A 15,019-nucleotide genomic window follows, 5' to 3' on the forward strand; every position below is an offset into this window, starting at 1 on the left:
AAACCCCGGTGTTGGTGAGTTTTTTGGCGGAGAGATTTTGCTTACAGTTTGTGGCCGCAAGGGGACCCCCTATCGCTTTTTGACTTAAAAAGGTCAAAGGCTACCCCCTTTTTAAGCGTGTCCAGATTTTCCCGCCAAAAAACTTAGTATCTGGGGTTTTTCTCGGGGTCTGGTAGCAATCAAGCCGAGCCTCGCCCACCCCCCCCCCTCATTGGAGAGGGGTAGGCGGGGGCTGGCTGATTGACCGCAGCTCTAGCCAGGCCCACTCGCTCCCGGCAGGAGAGGATGGCAGGTTGGTGGTGGCTTTGGTCCCTGCAGCGAGGCAGGTCTCCTGGGGTTTGGACTTAGAAAGCTGTCAGTTGCAAGCTGTGACTGATAGGCTGAGTCCGCCCTGGGTGCCTCCTCTCTCTCGGGCCGAGGCCATCTCCAGCCTGCCTTCCCCTCCCCCCAGGGCTAGACCCACGCTCCCTCCTAGGGACCCTATTCCCCCCCAGACTATCTAAAAAGGCGGGCGTCCTCGCACTTTTCCAGGTCAGTGCGATGGGGTGTCGCCTTGCGGTGCGTGGCGCACGCGCAAGACAACACTTCACACCTTCGAAAACACAGGACAATGCAGACAATGAAAGGAGTTTTTATTGCAGAATTTACAGCACATACAATAGCAGCAGTCAACAGAAAACATGCAGGTCAAGAATAAAATACAGCACTGAATCGGGATATTACAGATCAAGCCACTGGTTACAATAATCAAATGTAAAAAGCAGCACACATTGTCAAAAAAAACTTGGCCAACGGTCGTCGAGTTGCTGGAGTGGATTGGAAAGGAGATCGTCGGAGCCGCAAAACTGAAGGCAAAAGAAAAAGGATCAAGTTAACAAAATACCGGATTTGTAAAATCGATTAAAGTTGAAGTAATGAAGTCTTAACTTTTTTAATAACCTGCCTGAATTAAGAAACATACAAACAGGTAACAACATGAGAAATCACAGATACACCCCAGTCCCACTACTCCAATATTTAGAAAGTAGCTTCAGCCTATTATGAATAAAAGAATCCATAAAAAAGAACCAGCGCTTTTGTGTTTCCTATTTGTATTCAGCAAAAGCACAACTAAACGAAAAGAAGTGATAACGTTAAAATAAAACCGTTCTGGTGTTAAAAAGCTGTGAAATACGAGTCGTCTTTAATACACGAATATAAACAGTATAGCAAAAGATAAGAATAAAACTTACCTCGGAAAAAAAAACACTTTCTAACTGGAGGCCGGTTTTTGAAATCCCTTTGTCACCTGGAAAAATAAGAAAACATACGAATAAGTTCATTTAATCTTGGCAAAAGTTTATCATTTCGGAACGGAAAGCGATATAGCCCGATTCCGAAAGGCGGAGATACTAACAGTTAGATACACAGTTACTAACTTTATACAGCAAGTGACTGAAGATAAATTACAGCTTTTTTCGTCAAAGGAAACAGAGCTAGAGATACCATGTTTTTAAAACATACTTACATGAAAGGCAGTATAAGAACGCTGAATGCAGACTTCGAGAGCACGCTCAGACAGGACACTCATTTCGGCGTCCTAAAACACAAATTAAACAGAAACAAATACAATTAACAAAAGTTTCAACAACAATACATTTTTATCTAACTTTCCTCAAAGTGAAATTTTAGTTTTTGCATTTAAAATAAGAAAATTCGAAATAAAACGCAAACGCACCTCACGCCGCAGAAACTCACCCCGCCGCCATCTTGCCGGGCGCACCTGTGGAACAGGTGGACGGGGCGTGTCCGCTGAGGAAGGTCACTCTGGGGGCGGGCTCGGCTCCTGAATGACAGCTGTGCGCTCGGTTACAAGGGCTCAACACTGAAGATAAATGAAGATAAATAGAAACCTGAAATCACCAAATCACACATAAAGTATATAACGGCTAATAATTTTCAGACAACCTAACAGTAGCAGTCGTCTACGAGTCTGTTTGCCGGACTCGTTTATCTTCCGGCCAGCTGGTCGAATCAAGAGAAATGTGCTGGAGAGAGACCCCTGTCGCTCCTAGTTAGGACTGCACCTCTCTCTCACTGCTAGTGCCACACCTGTCCTGCAGGTGTCTCAGTGGTATAAGGGGCTGCTTTTTCGAATTGAATTCCGATCTATGCATTTATAAAGGACTTAAACCCCCCATTTTCCCTGTTTTGGAAGGCCCCGAAAATGGAGCCCCCCAAAACGGCCGGCGTGGTAGAGAACAGCCACTCCGACAAACTCACCCCGACAGCATGAGAGCTTCACCCGGGGATTAGATCTCAGACCGGGGATTAGGTCTCAGACTGACGGGGAGGCTCGGGGCTCGACTTCAACTCACAAGACTCTCCGGTAGTCGATCTGCTCTCTGAACTTTAGAAGTGTCCGATGGTTCAGCCCGCGGAGCCACCAGGCCGGCAACGCAAAACACCGGCCATGTACATCTCTTATTCAGCCTAAAGCCAAGTCACAGCCCTGAGACGAGGCGGTTCGCCTGTTTACTCTCATTTCAAGCAATAAAGCTACTGAATTGCCTTTGTAAAGCGCTTTTCTTTTTTTTGCGACTGGACATGACTTGTTCATCTTTTCGAATGACAGGGAAAAATAAAGCAAAATGTGCTGTAGAGTTGGGGGAGCCTGTATGTCATGTATTTCGTGTGTCAGACGTGAAGTCTGAGAAGTTAAAATGTTGATGTTTCTTATTTTTTAAAACAAAATTCTACAGACAACTTTAAAAAATCTACACGAACGGTTCAGTTAATCTGAGTGTTTTATACCCCAGCTGGTGTCTGGGCAGAGAATCACTTCAGTTCCTTTATACCAGTGCGTCTCACTGCGTACCGCTCGACACGATTCCACACAGAAGTTCAGTACTTAAGAATAAAGTTTTAAAAATCAGAAGCGACGCATGTGAATAGACTGTGAACTGGTGTAGCCTGGAAAACAGAACAGTGACGAGGATGGGATGACTGGTTTTGCAATCATTGGGGAAACACGTCGCTCCTTATGATTAGTATTAGAGAAGGTGTCATGTAATATACTGTAAATTACTGTAGTCAATACCAGCACCGCACAGGCGCCCGGGGACCAGAACACCCCCCGCAAACACACGCCGCGCGCGCCTCCCCCCCTCATTAGGAACCGCTGTCCTGCAGCTCGCGACCACTTGCGCGAGCCGGGTCCGGCCGGGCGGGGGGCGTTCCCGAACCTTCCAGAGCGAGCGCGAGACAGGGCACAGGCGCGGCAGCTCGAGGAGGCGCGAGAGGCGCGCGGGCAGTCGGAGGGCGCGGCGGCAGGGCGAGGAGCGCTTCCCGCCCGGCGCCACGCGTCGAGCCCTGAGGGCTGCCTCGCCGCCGCCAAACCCGCCCGAAAAAGACCCGCTCGGCTCCCGGGAAGCCCTCATCGTCCTGAGCCGGGTTTTCTCTGGAAAGCAACGGAACAGGTAAAGAAATTTCCGAAGAAAACCACCTTTCCTCACCGTCGCGTTTGTGACAGTGAACGGAAAACATCCATCATCGGGTTATAGTCATTTTCCTTTCTACTTTTTTGTTTCACTACACATTAAAATCGGTACAAAGAATCTTCATATACAATGAATCTATAAAAAATCGACATCTTTTTGATATGTATTTTGCCATTTTGAAAACAGGTTTGAGGTAAAACGTTAAAGCGGCAATTTTGTTTTTCTTACCCACGGAATTTCGTTCCCGTTCGGTTTGCTTTGCCCCGTGACCGAGGGCCCCCCGCCACATAGAACAGGACACTAAATCATATTCAGGCATAACTCAACATTTGAAATAATTGACGTCTGTGTTCCAGAGTAATTTTAAATATCGTATGTTGCTCTATCCAGATGATTGTTTGCACGTAAAAAGAAACGAAATTCGGGTCTAGAGGACACCAGTAGCAAGTAGTTATTATTTCAATATTTTGGACGAGCCCGGACCGTGTTCCCGGTGTATGAAGAGGGCTGTTTCTGAAGCGAGCGGGCTCGCTGGTGAAGCTCAAGTTTAGTCCTTTCTGGACAGAAAAGAGCAACGTTTCGGCCGCGGAGCCTCCTTCAGGTGCGACAAGTCGTGTCTTTTTGCTTTTCTGCTCGGCGCGGAATAAACCTTTGCAGCTCCGTTATCGGACAGTCGTGTTTTCTCTTGCCTGGTCCCGATGCCCCAGTATAGTGAACATCGGTTTCCCTACGAGATTAATAAAGTATTATCTATCTGTCTAGACTGGAAACAGGCGCCGTCTCTCGGATGAGACGTCAAACCGAGGTCCGGGCTCTCCGTGGTCATTACAAATCCCAGGGCGTTTCTCGAAAAGAGTAGGGGTGTAACCCCGGCGTCCTGGCCCAAAAATGTCCTATGCCTCCTAATAATCCCCCTCTATGAATCGGCTACATCACTTTGCTCTCCTCTTCCTCCCCTCCGACGGCAGGCGGAGCGACGCGCCCGTTGCAGTATTTCTCGGTCGCCTTTAATGGCAACGTCAGCTCAAAGATTTGGTTCAAACCACCAAATGGAGACGGGCGTGCCGATAAGAGGAGCCTGCCGATGTGGGATTAACGCTAGGATGAGAGATTTTCTCTCGCCTCCGCCGCGCCCCCTGCCGGCCCGGGCTAGATGTGCATCTGCTCCAGGTCCCTGCAGGTGGGAGTTTCGTAACTGTGGTTCTGCATCCTGCTCAGGTGACGCCCCGCGGGGGTCAGCATGGGATCAACCTGTGAGAGAGCGGAACAGATTGGAGGATCATGGCCACTCGCCATGGACTGTGTCCACCACGATCTCCACACCACCCACGTCCTCTCGCCTTCAACTCACACAGCAAAGCAGATCCGTGCAGCTGACGCGTGAGTAAAAAAAGCTTACTGTATATCACAGTTTTAATATGACTCTGCGATATCAAGTCAACACCTTAACTTCTTCTTCAAAATCCTGGTAATCCTGGTAAAGTACCTCAATCTCACAGAGGGATATAACATCGAGGGGCAATCGTTGCAGTGTGTGCTTCTACATGATCTGGTATTAAAAACACCACAACCTGATGGTCTGAATAAAGAGTAGACTGATCTTGTTTTGTTACTTACTGGTTTAAGGGACAAAAAAGTGTCCAACGGTGTGTTTTTCACAACTCACCCATCTTCCAACCACTCATCACAGGCACCACAGTCTTGTACCGGAGCAGCAGTGCTGATTGGAGGAGAGGCACGTCCCTCCTCCACAGCCCCCTACCGGTGGAGCAGTGCTGATTTGAGGAGAGGCACGTCCCTCCTCCACAGCCCCCTACCGGTGGAGCAGTGCTGATTTGAGGAGAGGCACGTCCCTCCCCACAGCCCCCTACTGGTGGAGCAGTGCTGATTGGAGGAGAGGCACGTCCCTCCCCAGAGCCCCCTACCGGTGGAGCAGTGCTGATTGGAGGAGAGGCACGTCCCTCCTCCACAGCCCCCTACCGGTGGAGCAGTGCTGATTGGAGGAGAGGCGCGTCCCTCCTCACAGCCCCCTACAGGTGGAGCAGATCTTGATCACAACATGGAGCCCTCAGCACAGCACAGAGCCCTCAGGACAGAGCAAGTGATCTCAGAGTCAACGCACAGCCCTCAGGACGGTGCTGGTGATCTCAGACACAGCACAAAGCCCATAGGACAGTGGTGATGATCTCAGAGACAGTGCAAAGCCTTTAGGACATTGCTGGTGATCCCAGAGACAGCAGATGAGATTTCACAAAACCCTCAGAACAACGGTGGTTATCTCAGAGACAGTGCAGAGCTATTGGGATGGTGCTAGTGATCTCAGAGACAGCAGGGTGCAGAGCAAACAGAACAGGGCTGATGATGTTGAGGACAGTACAAAGCCCTCAGGACACTACAGGGAATCTCTAAGACAGTGCAAAGCCCTCTGGACAAAGCTGTTTATCTTAAAGACAGCACAGTGCAGAGCCCTCAAGACGAGGCTGGGGATCTCATAGACAGCCCAAAGGTATTAGGACAAGCTGGATATCTGGTGGTGCAGGAGGCAACGCCATTGGGAAGAAAGGGCAGAAGAAAGGGAGCGCTAAAAGAAGAGAGACTCTCTCCATATGAATGGGTTCCCATCCCACACCAGCTCTTACCATACTGCTGCCAATCTTCCCCTTGCTTTTGAAGGCTCTCTCCTGCACTCCTATCAGGCTATCCAGTCCCACCATCCTGAAACCTGCTGTTTCAGAAAGGAGAAAGACAGAGAGACAGAATAAAGGAAGGGGAGAGATAGAGTATGGACAGTTTGGAAGAAAGTGGGAGAGAGAGTCACCGAGGAAGGCGAGACAGAGCAGGACCAATCTTTCTTCATGGTGTGAGGAGGGTCAGACTGTGCGCCTAGCCGCCACCACAGAGCAAAGAAAAAAATTGGAATGACAAAAAGGAAAAAGAAAAGGGGAAAAAAGGAGAAATTTTACTGAGAGCTTTGTGACAGGTTTCTCCAGAATCTCTGGGCTGCCTGCTGAAAGACTTACTACAGGTGTAATACAGAATAAAAAATCAAATGTAGAAAAAACCAAACGCACTGAATCTTTATTTCCTCAAACTCTTGAAACTACTTGTGTTTTAGAGAAAAATACCATTACTAATGTTTCAGTCTGCCTGTAAGGTCCAAATGCTTCATGCCGTAATTTGTGGGAACCAGCCCTCTGGCTCGTGGTGAGACCAGGGGTTTGCTATCACATGGTGATTTACAGTACTTTCACAAAGTTCACAATGGTGTGCTTAATTCGAAATTTGTACAATCCTTTTCATAATGTCAATGAATTTCCTTTCTGAGATTTAATAACTGGTCTGAGCAATTGGGACTGCAGTGTTCCTTTAATGTTTTTAATCTATTCCTTGTAATTCGACTGCTATTTTATTCAATTACCAGCAGGGGGCGCGAGTGATTGTTTTTTACCGGGTCACAGAGTCTGTTGGAATAAAGACAACAGGAAGAGCCATCTTGGTCTAGGAATGTTGCTTTTGTGTATTTATAGACACACTGATAGCCTTGTTGTTCAAAAATGTGCAAACAGAATTATTTTTGGTTAATTACAAATGTTTATAAGTTTATACTTTAATTCCAAGGTGCACTATAGTTAACACAGAGAAACAAAGGAGTGGCCATGTATAAGTTTTATTTTAGTTATTTAGTGAACCTTACATAAAGTATGGTTTAGGGAACATGGTAAGATGTATACAGTTTTAATATGTTTTCATTGGTATTTTGCATGACATTTTGTTATTGATATTTATGTATAGATGTAGAAACAGGACCCAGTGTCCACACCAAATTCAATACAAATGGATAAGGTACACCGATGGTGATTACAAAGATGCCACGAACAGGACAAAAAAAATATTTTTCATTTTAGTTAACAAGGTCATTGATTGTTGTTGTATAATTATTTCAGGAGAATAACGACTATTAATATTACTGTAAATTGAAGGAGTTAAAACTGGGATCTTTGTTGCCAAGGTAAGAAAGTAATAATTACAACATGCATATGAATAGACTCTGTGGTGAAGTGTAACAGATCAGACGAGGTCAATATCTGTAGATTTACAGAAGCAGGTGCCACAGCACAGAGCAAGAGAGAAGCACTTGAAAATCCATGGAAAGGAGACAAAACAAAAGGTATGATATTTTTTTATTATGCTTTTGAGTTTAACTCACACCTTGGTACTCGCCTTAGACACAAAGCTGACCATCGCTGCCTCCTGTGCCATGCTCATGCCCAGAACACAGTTCCCGAAACAGCACCACGACCTACTGGACCTGTTCTCTGCATTCTCTGCTAAAACTCTGACTTTAGCAACCAAAAAAAGCTTTCAGCTGTGCCGGATGGGATCCACAATGCCCACACGAATGTAGACATGCACAAAAGCTGAACATGCTGAACATAGAAACTAGACACAGTCAGACTTGGCTTCCCAGACAGTACACTCTCAGAAAACACTGTGATGACATGGAAATAAAAAATGGACATCCTACAACACTGGACATTAAACAGGAAATTGGTAAACCTGGCTGATCTCTGGCTGTCCAGAGATGGCATATTCAGCGGTGTAACAATGCTAATAGAAACTGGACACAGGCAAACCTGGCTGTCCAGAAATGACAGGCTCGAATACCACAGTCTGGACATGAAACACTGGACAAAGGCAGCACTGACTGTCCAGAAACGAGAGAATCAGTTACCAGAGTCTGGACATGAAAAGTGGACACAGGCAGCCCTGACTGTCCAGAAACGAGAGGCTCAGTTACCAGAGTCTGGACAAAGACACTGGACACAAGCAAACCTGGCTGTCCAGAGAATACATGCTCAGTGGTGTAGTGCTGCGAACAGAAACTGGACACAGGCATCCCTGACTGTCCAGATACGACATTCTCAGTTACCACAGTCTGGACATAAAACACTGGACACAGGCAGCCCTGACTTTCCAGAAATGACAGGCTCAGTTACCACAGTCTGGACAAGAAAACTGGACACAAGAAAACCTGTCTGTCCAGAGACGACATGCTCAGTGGTTTAACACTGGACATAGAAACTAGACACAGGCAGCCCTGACTGTCTAGAAACGAGAGACTCAATTAGCATAGTGTGACAGAGGAGCCTGTCACTGGGTACAGGTAGCACAGAAAATACAACATTGATACACCTTCCATTGAGCGGTTGCTAGATAAGTTCTTGAGGGTGCACACTCAGGGCTTGACTAGTAACTGCTATTACCTAATTTCATATACATTCTCGTACATAAACATACCTAATTTCATACACATTCATATACTTAAAACTGGCATGAGTGAGTATTGTGGTGTGAATGGAGAGCGCTCTCAAAATGGATGTTATTCATGGTTTGTTGGTTGTTGGTGGTTAGATAGTGGTATATCAACAGAGAGAGAGAGAACAGGTAGGTAAGGAGGATCTACCTTTATTTGAATAATTACTTTTGTTTCTTTTTTGGGGGTTTTGTTATCTGGTGTGAGGGACTTGGAGCCATGTGAATAGACTGCACTTGTTTTGCTTGGGTGCTTTTGCGGCGGAGCCCTTATGAGATAAAACAGACCTGCTTTGTCCTTGCTCAGGCCGTTGTGTTACACATAATAAGGACAAAGAAACTGGACACAGGCAGCCCTGCCTGTCCAGAAATGAAAAGGCTCAGATACCACAGTGTGGACAAAAAACACTGGACACAGGCAGCCCTGACTGTCCAAAAATGACAGGCTCAGATACCACAGTCTGGACAAATAATACTGGACACAGGCAGACTGTCCAGGAACTAGAAGGTCAGTTACCACAGTCTGAACATGAAAAGTAGACACAGGCAAACCTGTCTGTCCAGAAACGAGAGAATCAGTTTCCAGACTGTGGACATAGAAACTGGACACAGGCAGTCCTGACTGTCCAGAAACGAGAGCCTCAGTTACCAGAGTCTAGACATAGAAAGTGGACACAGGCAGACTTGACTGTCCAGACAAGACAAGCTCAGATACCACAGTCTGGACAAATAAGACTGGACACAGGCAGCCCTGATTGTCCAGAAACTAAAAGCTCAGTTACCACAGTCTGGACAAGAAAATTGGACACAGGCAAACCTGTCTGTCCAGAAACAAGAGAATCAGATACCACAGTGTGGACATAGAAACTGGACACAGGCAGCCCTGACTGTCCAGAAACGAGAGAATCTGTTTCCAGAGTCTGGACATAGAAACTGGACACAGGCAGCCCTGACTGTCCAGGAACTAAAAGGTCAGTTACCACAGTCTGGACATGAAAAGTGGACACAGGCAAACCTGTCTGTCCAGAAACGAGAGAATCAGTTTCCAGATTGTGGAGATAGAAACTGGACACAGGCAGTCCTGAGTGTCCAGAAAGGAGAGCCTCAGTTACCACAGTGTGGACACAGAAAATGGACACAGGCAAATCTGGCTGTCCAGAGACTACATGCTCAGTTGTGTAACACTGCTAATAGAAGCTGGACACAGGCAGCCCTGACTGTCCAAAACTGACAGGTTCAGATACAAGAGTCTGGACATAGAAACTGGACAAAGGCAGCCCTGACTGTCCAGAATCGAGAGAATCAGTTACCAGAGTCTTGACATAGAAACTGGACACAGGCAGCCCTGACTGTCCAGAAACGAGAGGCTCAGTTACCAGAGTCTGGACATGAAAAGTGGACACAGGCAAACCTGTCTGTCCAGAAACGAGAGAATCAGTTTCCAGACTGTGGACATAGAAACTGGACACAGGCAGTCCTGATTGTCCAGAAACGAGAGCCTCAGTTACCAGAGTCTAGACATAGAAACTGGACACAGGCAGACCTGACTGTCCAGAGAAGACAAGCTCAGATACCACAGTCTTGACAAATAAGTCTGGACACAGGCAGCCCTGATTGTCCAGAAAAGAGAGCCTCAGTTACCAGAGTCTAGACATAAAAATTGGACACAGGCAGACCTCACTGTCCAGAGAAGACAATCTCAGATACCACAGTCTGGACAAATAAGACTGGACACAGGAAACCCTGATTGTCCAGAAACTAAAAGCTCAGTTACAACAGTCTGGACAAGAAAAATGGACACAGGCAAACCTGTCTGTCCAGAAACGAGAGAATCAGTTACCACAGTGTGGACATAGAAACTGGACACAGGCAGCCCTGACTGTCCAGAAATGAGAGAATCTGTTTCCAGAGTCTGGAGATAGAAACTGGACGCAGGCAGCCCTGACTGTCCAGGAACTAGAAGGTCAGTTACCACAGTCTGAACATGAAAAGTGGACACAGGCAAACCTGTCTGTCCAGAAAAGAGAGCCTCAGTTACCACAGTGTGGACATAGAAACTGGACACAGGCAGCCCTGACTGTCCAGAAATGAGAGAATCTGTTTCCAGAGTCTGGAGATAGAAACTGGACACAGGCAGCCCTGACTGTCCAGGAACTAGAAGGTCAGTTACCACAGTCTGAACATGAAAAGTGGACACAGGCAAACCTGTCTGTCCAGAAACGAGAGAATCAGTTTCCAGATTGTGGAGATAGAAACTGGACACAGGCAAACCTGGCTGTCCAGAGACTACATGCTCAGTTCTGTAACACTGCTAACAGAAGCTGGACACAGGCAGCCCTGACTGTCCAAAACTGACAGGCTCAGATACGAGAGTCAGGACATAGAAACTGGACACAGGCAGCCCTGACTGTCCAGAATCGAGAGAATCAGTTACCAGAGTCTGGACATAGAAACTGGACACAGGCAGCCCTGACTGTCCAGAAACGAGAGGCTCAGTTACCAGAGTCTGGACATGAAAAGTGGACACAGGCAAACCTGTCTGTCCAGAAACGAGAGAATCAGTTTCCAGACTGTGGACATAGAAACTGGACACAGGCAGTCCTGATTGTCCAGAAACGAGAGCCTCAGTTACCAGAGTCTAGACATAGAAACTGGACACAGGCAGACCTGACTGTCCAGAGAAGACAAGCTCAGATACCACAGTCTTGACAAATAAGTCTGGACACAGGCAGCCCTGATTGTCCAGAAAAGAGAGCCTCAGTTACCAGAGTCTAGACATAAAAATTGGACACAGGCAGACCTCACTGTCCAGAGAAGACAATCTCAGATACCACAGTCTGGACAAATAAGACTGGACACAGGAAACCCTGATTGTCCAGAAACTAAAAGCTCAGTTACAACAGTCTGGACAAGAAAAATGGACACAGGCAAACCTGTCTGTCCAGAAACGAGAGAATCAGTTACCACAGTGTGGACATAGAAACTGGACACAGGCAGCCCTGACTGTCCAGAAATGAGAGAATCTGTTTCCAGAGTCTGGAGATAGAAACTGGACGCAGGCAGCCCTGACTGTCCAGGAACTAGAAGGTCAGTTACCACAGTCTGAACATGAAAAGTGGACACAGGCAAACCTGTCTGTCCAGAAAAGAGAGCCTCAGTTACCACAGTGTGGACATAGAAACTGGACACAGGCAGCCCTGACTGTCCAGAAATGAGAGAATCTGTTTCCAGAGTCTGGAGATAGAAACTGGACACAGGCAGCCCTGACTGTCCAGGAACTAGAAGGTCAGTTACCACAGTCTGAACATGAAAAGTGGACACAGGCAAACCTGTCTGTCCAGAAACGAGAGAATCAGTTTCCAGATTGTGGAGATAGAAACTGGACACAGGCAAACCTGGCTGTCCAGAGACTACATGCTCAGTTCTGTAACACTGCTAACAGAAGCTGGACACAGGCAGCCCTGACTGTCCAAAACTGACAGGCTCAGATACGAGAGTCAGGACATAGAAACTGGACACAGGCAGCCCTGACTGTCCAGAATCGAGAGAATCAGTTACCAGAGTCTGGACATAGAAACTGGACACAGGCAGCCCTGACTGTCCAGAAACGAGAGGCTCAGTTACCAGAGTCTGGACATATAATACTGGACACAGGCAGCACTGACTGTCCTGAATCGAGAGAATCAGTTACTAGAGTCTGGACATAGAAACTGGACACAGGCAGCCCTGACTGTCCAGAAACGAGAGGCTCAGTTACCACAGTCTGGATAAATAATACTGGACACAGGCAGCCCTGACTGTCCAGAAACGAGAGGCTCAGTTACCAGAGTCTGGACATATAATACTGGACACAGGCAGCCCTGACTGTCCAGACAAGACAAGCTCAGATACCACAGTCTGGACAAATAAGACTGGACACAGGAAGCCCTGATTGTCCAGAATCGAGAGAATCAGTTACCAGAGTCTGGAGATAGAAACTGGACACAGGCAGCCCTGACTGTCCAGAAACGAGAGGCTCAGTTACCAGAGTCTGGACATATAATACTGGACACAGGCAGCCCTGACTGTCCAGAAACGAGAGGCTCAGTTACCACAGTCTGGACATGAACAGTGGACAAAGGTAAACCTGTCTGTCCAGAAACAAGAGAATCACTTTCCAGACTGTGGACATAGAAATTGGACACAGTCAGTCCTGACTGTCCAGAAACGAGAGCCTCAGTTATCAGTGTCTAGACATAGAAATTGGACACAGGCAGACCTGACTGTCCAGAAACGAGAGAATTCGTTTCAGAGTCTGGAGACAGAAACTGGACACAGGCAGCCCTGACTGTCCAGGAACTAGAAGGTCAGTTACCACAGTCTGTACATGAAAAGTGGACACAGGCAAACCTGTCTGTCCAGAAATGAGAGAATCAGTTTCCAGATTGTGGAGATAGAAACTGGACACAGGCAGTCCTGACTGTCCAGAAAAGAGAGCCTCAGTTACCACAGTGTGGACATAGAAACTGGACACAGGCAGCCCTGACTGTCCAGGAACTAGAAGGTCAGTTACCACAGTCTGAACATGAAAAGTGGACACAGGCAAACCTGTCTGTCCAGAAACGAGAGAATCAGTTTCCAGATTGTGGAGATAGAAACTGGACACAGGCAAACCTGGCTGTCCAGAGACTACATGCTCAGTTCTGTAACACTGCTAACAGAAGCTGGACACAGGCAGCCCTGACTGTCCAAAACTGACAGGCTCAGATACGAGAGTCAGGACATAGAAACTGGACACAGGCAGCCCTGACTGTCCAGAATCGAGAGAATCAGTTACCAGAGTCTGGACATAGAAACTGGACACAGGCAGCCCTGACTGTCCAGAAACGAGAGGCTCAGTTACCAGAGTCTGGACATATAATACTGGACACAGGCAGCACTGACTGTCCTGAATCGAGAGAATCAGTTACTAGAGTCTGGACATAGAAACTGGACACAGGCAGCCCTGACTGTCCAGAAACGAGAGGCTCAGTTACCACAGTCTGGATAAATAATACTGGACACAGGCAGCCCTGACTGTCCAGAAACGAGAGGCTCAGTTACCAGAGTCTGGACATATAATACTGGACACAGGCAGCCCTGACTGTCCAGACAAGACAAGCTCAGATACCACAGTCTGGACAAATAAGACTGGACACAGGAAGCCCTGATTGTCCAGAATCGAGAGAATCAGTTACCAGAGTCTGGAGATAGAAACTGGACACAGGCAGCCCTGACTGTCCAGAAACGAGAGGCTCAGTTACCAGAGTCTGGACATATAATACTGGACACAGGCAGCCCTGACTGTCCAGAAACGAGAGGCTCAGTTACCACAGTCTGGACATGAACAGTGGACAAAGGTAAACCTGTCTGTCCAGAAACAAGAGAATCAGTTTCCAGACTGTGGACATAGAAATTGGACACAGTCAGTCCTGACTGTCCAGAAACGAGAGCCTCAGTTATCAGTGTCTAGACATAGAAATTGGACACAGGCAGACCTGACTGTCCAGAAACGAGAGAATTCGTTTCAGAGTCTGGAGATAGAAACTGGACACAGGCAGCCCTGACTGTCCAGGAACTAGAAGGTCAGTTACCACAGTCTGTACATGAAAAGTGGACACAGGCAAACCTGTCTGTCCAGAAATGAGAGAATCAGTTTCCAGATTGTGGAGATAGAAACTGGACACAGGCAGTCCTGACTGTCCAGAAAAGAGAGCCTCAGTTACCACAGTGTGGACATAGAAACTGGACACAGGCAGCCCTGACTGTCCAGAAATGAGAGAATCTGTTTCCAGAGTCTGGAGATAGAAACTGGACACAGGCAGCCCTGACTGTCCAGGAACTAGAAGGTCAGTTACCACAGTCTGAACATGAAAAGTGGACACAGGCAAACCTGTCTGTCCAGAAACGAGAGAATCAGTTTCCAGATTGTGGAGATAGAAACTGGACACAGGCAAACCTGGCTGTCCAGAGACTACATGCTCAGTTGTGTAACACTGCTAACAGAAGCTGGACACAGGCAGCCCTGACTGTCCAAAACTGACAGGCTCAGATACGAGAGTCAGGACATAGAAACTGGACACAGGCAGTCCTGACTGTCCAGAATCGAGAGAATCAGTTACCAGAGTCTGGACATAGAAACTGGACACAGGCAGCCCTGACTGTCCAGAAACGAGAGGCTCAGTTACCAGAGTCTGGACATATAATAC

General features: G+C 47.3%; 2 long non-coding RNA genes across 2 annotated transcripts; one reads left to right on the top strand and one right to left on the bottom strand.

Moving 5' to 3' along the window:
- Window positions 1-632: 632 nt before the first annotated feature.
- Window positions 633-1,824, bottom strand: LOC138224300 (uncharacterized). The gene is made up of 4 exons (XR_011182742.1): window positions 1,718-1,824; window positions 1,508-1,579; window positions 1,233-1,288; window positions 633-845 (listed from the first exon to the last, which is right to left on the bottom strand). It is a non-coding gene; the product is annotated as an uncharacterized lncRNA (long non-coding RNA).
- Window positions 1,825-3,293: 1,469 nt separating this feature from the next.
- On the top strand, window positions 3,294-5,367 carry LOC138224236 (uncharacterized). The gene is made up of 3 exons (XR_011182620.1): window positions 3,294-3,458; window positions 4,698-4,859; window positions 5,170-5,367. It is a non-coding gene; the product is annotated as an uncharacterized lncRNA (long non-coding RNA).
- Window positions 5,368-15,019: the final 9,652 nt, after the last annotated feature.

This window comes from Lepisosteus oculatus, chromosome 19 (genome assembly GCF_040954835.1).
Source record: "Lepisosteus oculatus isolate fLepOcu1 chromosome 19, fLepOcu1.hap2, whole genome shotgun sequence".
NCBI classification, from domain to species: domain Eukaryota; kingdom Metazoa; phylum Chordata; class Actinopteri; order Semionotiformes; family Lepisosteidae; genus Lepisosteus; species Lepisosteus oculatus.